We start from the raw sequence: 6,715 nt of genomic DNA, 5'->3' as shown, positions 1-6,715 counted from the left end.
CATCATAATTTATTTCCCAAACATTTGCATAATCATGACAGGATAACACACACTTGATGCTCTAGGATGTCCAAGCACCCTTCTAGGAGCTGGGGACGGGTCAGAGGATAAAATAGATCAGGCTCTCTGGGAGGCCCCAGTCTCATAATTTATCTGAAGAGATTTTGACACGTGACCAGCAAAACACAAAGCAGAGACTGAAGAGACGATGTGGGGACCCTCTTCCTCCAGCCCTTCACACAAAAATGTACTTGAGTCACACCTATGAGGAAGAGTGGTTTATTTTGCCCTATTTTGAAAAGAAGGCAATTACTATTTTTTTCTTTTAAACAGTAAAATATGCTCTTTAATAGAAAATTTGTCGATACAGGACATGGTGATGAGAAAACTTAAAATGACCCAAATTCAAACATCTCAGAGAAAACCAAGGCTCTTGCCATGATGTGTAACTTCACTGGGATTTTTCTGTCTATATGTCCTTACACATCATTCTCTTGTAAAAATCTTCATGTAAAACAATTTCCCCCGTGACACTACACTAACAGATATTACCTATAATTTTAATGTGTCTTTTAAAACATCTCTATTGAGATATAATTCACATACAATATAATTCACCTTTTTAAAGTGTACAATTAACAGCTTTGGGTATATTCACGGACTTGTACGGTCATCACCACAATCGATTTTAGAACATTTTTATAGCCACCAAGAGCAACCCTTTACCCATTAGTAGTCACTCCCCATTTCCTCACACCCACTGTCCTGTCCAGCCCTATGCAATCATTCATCTATCTACTTTCTGTCTCCATAGATATGCCTATTCTGGATGTTTCCTATAAATGAAGTTACACAATATGTGACCTTCTGGGTCTGGGTTCTCTTACTTAGATGTTTTCACTTAATGTTTTCAAGGTTCACCCGTGTTGTAGCTGTGTCACTACTTCATTCCTTCTCATTGCTTAATAATATTCCATTGTATGGATGGACCTCATTTTATATATATATTCATCAGTTGACATTTGGGTTGTTTCCAGTTTTTGGCTACTGTGAATAATGCTGCTATGGACACTCACATACTATAAGATGTTATGTGGGCATATTTTTTATTTCTCTGGGATATATACCTAGGAGTAGATACTGCATATTGTTAATGGTTACACTGTACTTCATCCCACTGGTATAAAAATTTTCTTTGCCAATTTACCACACCATTAAAATTTACTTAAGTGTTAAAGATATATATATAACTGAATCACTTTGCTGTACACCTGAAACTAACACAACATTGTAAATCAACTATACTTCAATTTTAAAAAGATCACAATTAAAAAAAAAAAAGGAATAATGGCATTTAACAAGCAGAGCCAAGTCCCCTGACTTTGCCCACCATCAGCACTGAGATCCAGGCCTTAACACAGAGAAGCACCAAACAACAGAACAAGAAGAGATACTAGAGATGATTTATTTCAGAATTTTTCATTTTACAGTTCACAAAGTCAGCAGTAAACAACCTGGACTATTCCATGGATTCTAAGACACCATGGAATTATAAGATGCACCATTATTTTTTGTGCCACCAATAAAGAAAAAACACTGCCAACTAAATTATGACATAATATTTTATTATCACTTTGACCTTTTATTTCATGTTATTAATAGATCCCTTTTAGACTTACTTAGACATAATTTTAATCAAACATTTAAAATGATATGACTCTTGTACTCACATAAAGAGGAAAATAAAATGGTTAAGGCATTGCTAAACTCTTCACAGTCTGAATCCTATTCTGAATCATTTTTCCACTCAGTGTTGTCTGTGCCCATGTTTTTTCACCCAGTATCATTTTCCTTGTCACCAAGAATATTGTAATAAAGCAATTCTTAAGTAAGTTCCACTATTGTCTCTGGGATTTTCTTCCAAGCTGTTGGCACCCATTCTGGTGTGTCTGTGTACATTAAATAACAGAAAAAAATGTATGATTATAAATTGTGGCAATTCTATGGAGAGAAAGAACAGGGTTCTGCAAGAGAATTAATTTGAATTAAAGGGAAGGAAGGGGAAGGGATGGCTTCTCTGAAGAAGTGATATTTGAACTGAAATCTGAAGGGTGACTAGAGGGAGATGTTCTAAACAGAATGTGCAGACTAAGGGAGAGCAGAAGTTTGGGATGTGGGATACTAAAAAGCCCATGTGATCTGAGTATAGAGAAAGGTAGGAAGGTAGCCACAGATAATTCAGGATTGGCAGAGCCAGATTATGCAGGGTTTTATAAACTGTGTTAAGGAGTTTACACCTTACCCCAGGGCAGAGGGAGCCACTGAAGCGTTCTGGGAAGAGTGACATAAACAGATTTAATTTTTAAATCTTCATCTAGGCTGCTTTGAATAGCACGGATTGAAGAAAGGCAAGATTAGATGTGGAGACTGTTCAGGTGACTATGGTAATTTGGACTAGAATGGCAATTGAAATACAGTGGGTTTAGGCTTCACTAGTGGCGCAGTGGTTAAGAACCCGCCTGCCAATGCAGGGGACACGGGTTCCAGCCCTGATCCGGGAAGATCCCACATGCCGCAGAGTAACTAAGCCCGTGCGCCACAACTACGGAGCCTGAGTGCCACAACTACTGAAGCCCGCGCCTAGAGCCCGTGCTCTGCAACAAGAGAAGCCACCCAATGAGAAGCCCGGGCACCGCAACGAAGAGTAGCCCCCGCTCGCTGCTTAGCCCGCGCTCAGCAACAAAGACCCAACGCAGCCAAAAATAAAAATAAATAAATTTATTTTTAAAAAAAAAGAAAGAAATGCGACGGGTTTCCCTGGATTTCTGTGAAGAACTAGAAGCTAAAGCCCCGAGTGTTTCTGACACTGTGGGAAGAAGTATCTTTTATCTTGGTTGATCTTTGGCTCCAGGGAGTGGCCCTCCCAGTATAGTACTAACGTTCCTAGGTCCGCACAATCCTCCACTTCAGAGCCAACCTCCCTACTTGCTTCTTTCTCACATCTAACTTTCCTTGTTAACTCATTCCTAACCATGCTTCTTTTTTTATATCTCTCCTATCAGGACAACGGCTGCTCACCCGTGACGATGCTTTTTAAATCAGCCAAAATGCTTTCAACAAAATCAGCACTAGCGCTCGGTGTCCAGATTTGAGGCTTTATTATAATAAAGAATGAGAAATACTAGGAAAAAGACTATGTGTCACAGGTCCCCATCGCCCACTCCCAACGAATAATCAGACACTCAAATCACTCTGGGCTTTTAAACAACAGCTTCTCAGTTTATTCAGAAGAGACCTATCAGGTGGGGAATGATCTCCATTTCCAGGCCGACAGAAAAGGCCCGCAGTTCTCTCCCCTCGCTCTGCAGGCGCTCCCAGGACAGGCACCGGTGTCCCCGAGTCCTCTGGGAAGTGGAGTCCTTCCGCCGGGACCCCCGACCCGGCGCGGTCGCCTCCAAGTGCGCAGATGCGACTCCAGATGGAGCCTCGGGCTCGAGTCCCGCCCCTCCCGCCCCTCCCGCGCCTTCCAGAGCGCAGCCCGGCGGGAGTCTAGCCCTGGGTCCGGAGCCGGGTCCGCAGCGCGTCCAGGGGTAAGAGACAGCCGGGTTAGAGGCGCGGATCTCCACGACCCGCCCGTCGGGCGCGCGGCTCTAATACCTCCCGCCGCAGCCCGGGCCGGGCTCTCAGGTTCCGGCCTCGGCAGGGTCAGGGCTGGGCCCTGCCTGCGTCCCGGTCCCAACCGCGGGAGCTCCGCGCGCTCCTTTGGGGTATTTCCGGCTGGGTAGCTAGCCGGCTTCGGGAGCCTTGCTCTGAGCGAAGGGGAGTCCCGGAAGCCAGGTTGCCGCTAAGCGCTCTGGGAAATGGAGTCCGGGAGCCTGAAGGGGGCGTGGCACACCGAGGGATTCTAGGAAGGGGAGTTCGGAGGCTCGAGGGCTCGGCTTCCGAGGTGTGGAGAGCGCGAGTGCCTCTCGTTGGTGTTAGCTTTAGATCTTGTCACTACACCTAGATTCTTAAGGTTCTGAACTTTGGGGACAGAAAGAAAAGAATGGGGTCCGTGTCTTACTCATTCCCCTTCTGTGCTTTGCTCTATCAGAGTTTTTGAGCCTGCCTGTATTTGGGGTTCGACTCAACGTGGAAGGGAATCCCGGCCTGTATATTTTCAGGGTCTTAATGCGTAAGGAAGGGCCCCATCTATCAATTGCCTGGTGTTAATGAATAGGGAAAGATAAGGCAACTGTGGGAGCCCTGCTTGCAGTTACTGCTACATTATTCACAGGCCAGCTAATGGCCACTTCTGTGCTTGAGGGTCTCATGAGAATTTGTGCACCGTCTGGAACCAGGTGTGTGACTGAAGCTCACAGCTCACTGCCCCGGTGCTCTCCTGTTTTTGCCTCGGTGTGGAATCCAGTGACTGACCTTAGTACTCCAGAGGAGGGTCTTCCAGCTGTGAAGGTTGATTTAGGCTAAATTATAAGGGTTCTAAGCAAAATAATAAGCCTCCTAGGAGTAGAGGTAGAGGGAGATGACCCAGGGAGTAGGAATCAATTCCAGAGGGGGGCAGGCCTACCCCAAAATCTCTCTCCAGAGCTTTTGGGTAGAGCTGAATGATATACAAAGAAGCAGACTGTATATTGCTGAAAAGTCCATGTTTATCTCATCTAAAACAGTGGATAAGGAGGAAGTCATAGCAATAACAGGACAACAAAGAGAAGCTGATCATGGATTATCTGACTATTGAAGTTGAAGGAAAAGGTAAGAATTACAGAAATAAACATGGAGTTGAAGGTGGGGACAAGTGGAGGAAATACCCTTGATGAGAATGAAAAGGTTAGTTGCCTCCGCATGAAAGAAAAGGGAAGCAGACACATGTCAGGAGAAGGCCCCAAAGTAGAGAAACTCAGTAAGGTACCATGTTTGGAAATCCATAAGTAGGCTTCTTGTATAACATCCCCCTGTCTCATCTTCCTCTTTCCGCATTTCTGTTCTCATCCACATTCCCTAGCCTCTGAATCCGTGGAAGGGAGAATATTCCACAGTGCTTGCTTTTATGATAAAGAACAGGTCATACTCTTCCACGCCCATTAGATTGTTCCAAAAGGTTGAGATATTATGGGTCCATGAGTTTAACTTTCTGGTCAAAGCACTTTCATGTTATTGTCTTACTCTGAGCTTTTTGAGTTAAGTAGAGTAGGCCTTATGTATATAATTCATCTGTCTTGTGATAGCTTTTGTCCTCGTGAATTTGGAAGTGGGAAGATATAGTTTATCTCCTTCATGGCTTTTTTTCTACTCCTTCCAGCTGTGACTACTGAGGATACTTCTCTGCCCCAAAAACAGAGCACAGAAGAAGTGGAGCCTACCGTAGAGCCCCTTCCTGTTGAGTTCCAGGCAAGTTTGAGTTTAATCTCCCTCCCGTGAAATCTCAGCTTGGTGTTTAGTGTGTCCTCATTTCTTTCTTTCATCTTACTTCAGAGGTTCATGGAAATCCCATCTGGAGGACTGAATGAAAGTGAATTCTCCTTGGAAACTCAAAGCTCTGGGGAGAACTCCAGGCAGAACTTTAAATTTGGGAGTAATCTGTGTGAATGGTACTTTAAACTATGAAACTGTGATCACTAAGGGAATAAGTATAGATGGAAAAGAGGTGAGATCTTATTACTGAGGCCTATAGCTACCAACACTTCCAGGTCAGGGGAAGTGGAGCCAGCAAAGGAGACTGAGATGATGTAGCCAGTGAGGCAAGGGGAAGCCAAAAGTGTGGCATCCTGGTAACCAGTTGAAGAAAGGGTTTCAAGGAGCAGGGGGTAGTCAGCTGTGTTAAATGCTGCTGCTAAGTCAAGTAAGATGAAGCCTGAGAATTGACAATTGGATTTAAAAATAGGAAGTTCATTGGTGACTGCCAAGAACAATTTCAGGGAGTGGTAGGAGTGAAAGCCTGATTGGAATGGTTTCAGAAGAAAATAGGAAGAGAAAAATTGGAGCCAGGGACTACAGACAGCTATTTTGGAGAGTTTTACTCTAAAGGAGAGAAGTACGGTGATAGCTGGAGGGAATAGTAAGACCAGTAGGTTGGTTTTTTTTAAAGATGGGAGAATTAGCAGATTGTTTATAGGAATGTAAGAGCAGATGAAAGAGTAGATGCCTAAGGGCTGGCTCTGGGGAACTCCAATATTTAGAGCCACTTTTCAAACATTACTTCATTGATTTTAAATTAATAATCATGTGAGTTACAGGTGATAATCTATTCTATTGACTGACTTTCCCAGAAAGCATTCTCCAATTAATTTTGGTCAACAAAGTACAGTCGCGTGACTGTCAATATAACATAAGAGTATGAATCTTAGAACAGTTGATCATTTTCAATTTCAAGTCAATAAACCCACTCATTCAGAGCAACTTTAATTACTAAAGGAGAACTAGAAGTCATGACCCTAAGTACAGAGAAAGAAGAATCGTCTATTAGAGTAGCATGACTATCTATTCAGTATATCAAGCTGAATTTCTATAAAATCTCAGAACATTCCAGGAATCAGTATAAATTACATTTCTGAGACTTATCCCATCTATAACATTATTAGTAACTAACATTTGGTTGTCATTCAATGGTTACTATATATTCAATTTATTTAGTAATATATGTAAGAGACAGAAGAGCATAATTAAGAGTATAGCTTTGCAGGGGAATTCCCTGGAGGTCCAGTGGTTAGGACTCGGT

At 43.1% G+C, this 6,715-nt stretch overlaps 1 long non-coding RNA gene across 1 annotated transcript; it reads left to right on the top strand.

Annotated features, from left to right (window-relative positions):
* The first annotated feature begins 3,539 nt into the window (after nt 1-3,539).
* On the top strand, nt 3,540-5,367 carry LOC137778825 (uncharacterized). The gene is made up of 3 exons (XR_011077015.1): nt 3,540-3,590; nt 4,668-4,752; nt 5,300-5,367. It is a non-coding gene; the product is annotated as an uncharacterized lncRNA (long non-coding RNA).
* The last annotated feature ends 1,348 nt before the right edge of the window (nt 5,368-6,715 follow it).

This window comes from Eschrichtius robustus, chromosome 16, assembly GCF_028021215.1.
Source record: "Eschrichtius robustus isolate mEscRob2 chromosome 16, mEscRob2.pri, whole genome shotgun sequence".
NCBI classification, from domain to species: domain Eukaryota; kingdom Metazoa; phylum Chordata; class Mammalia; order Artiodactyla; family Eschrichtiidae; genus Eschrichtius; species Eschrichtius robustus.
The sequence above is the reverse complement of the archived record's forward strand: the minus strand, read 5'-3'. Positions and strand labels throughout refer to the sequence as shown.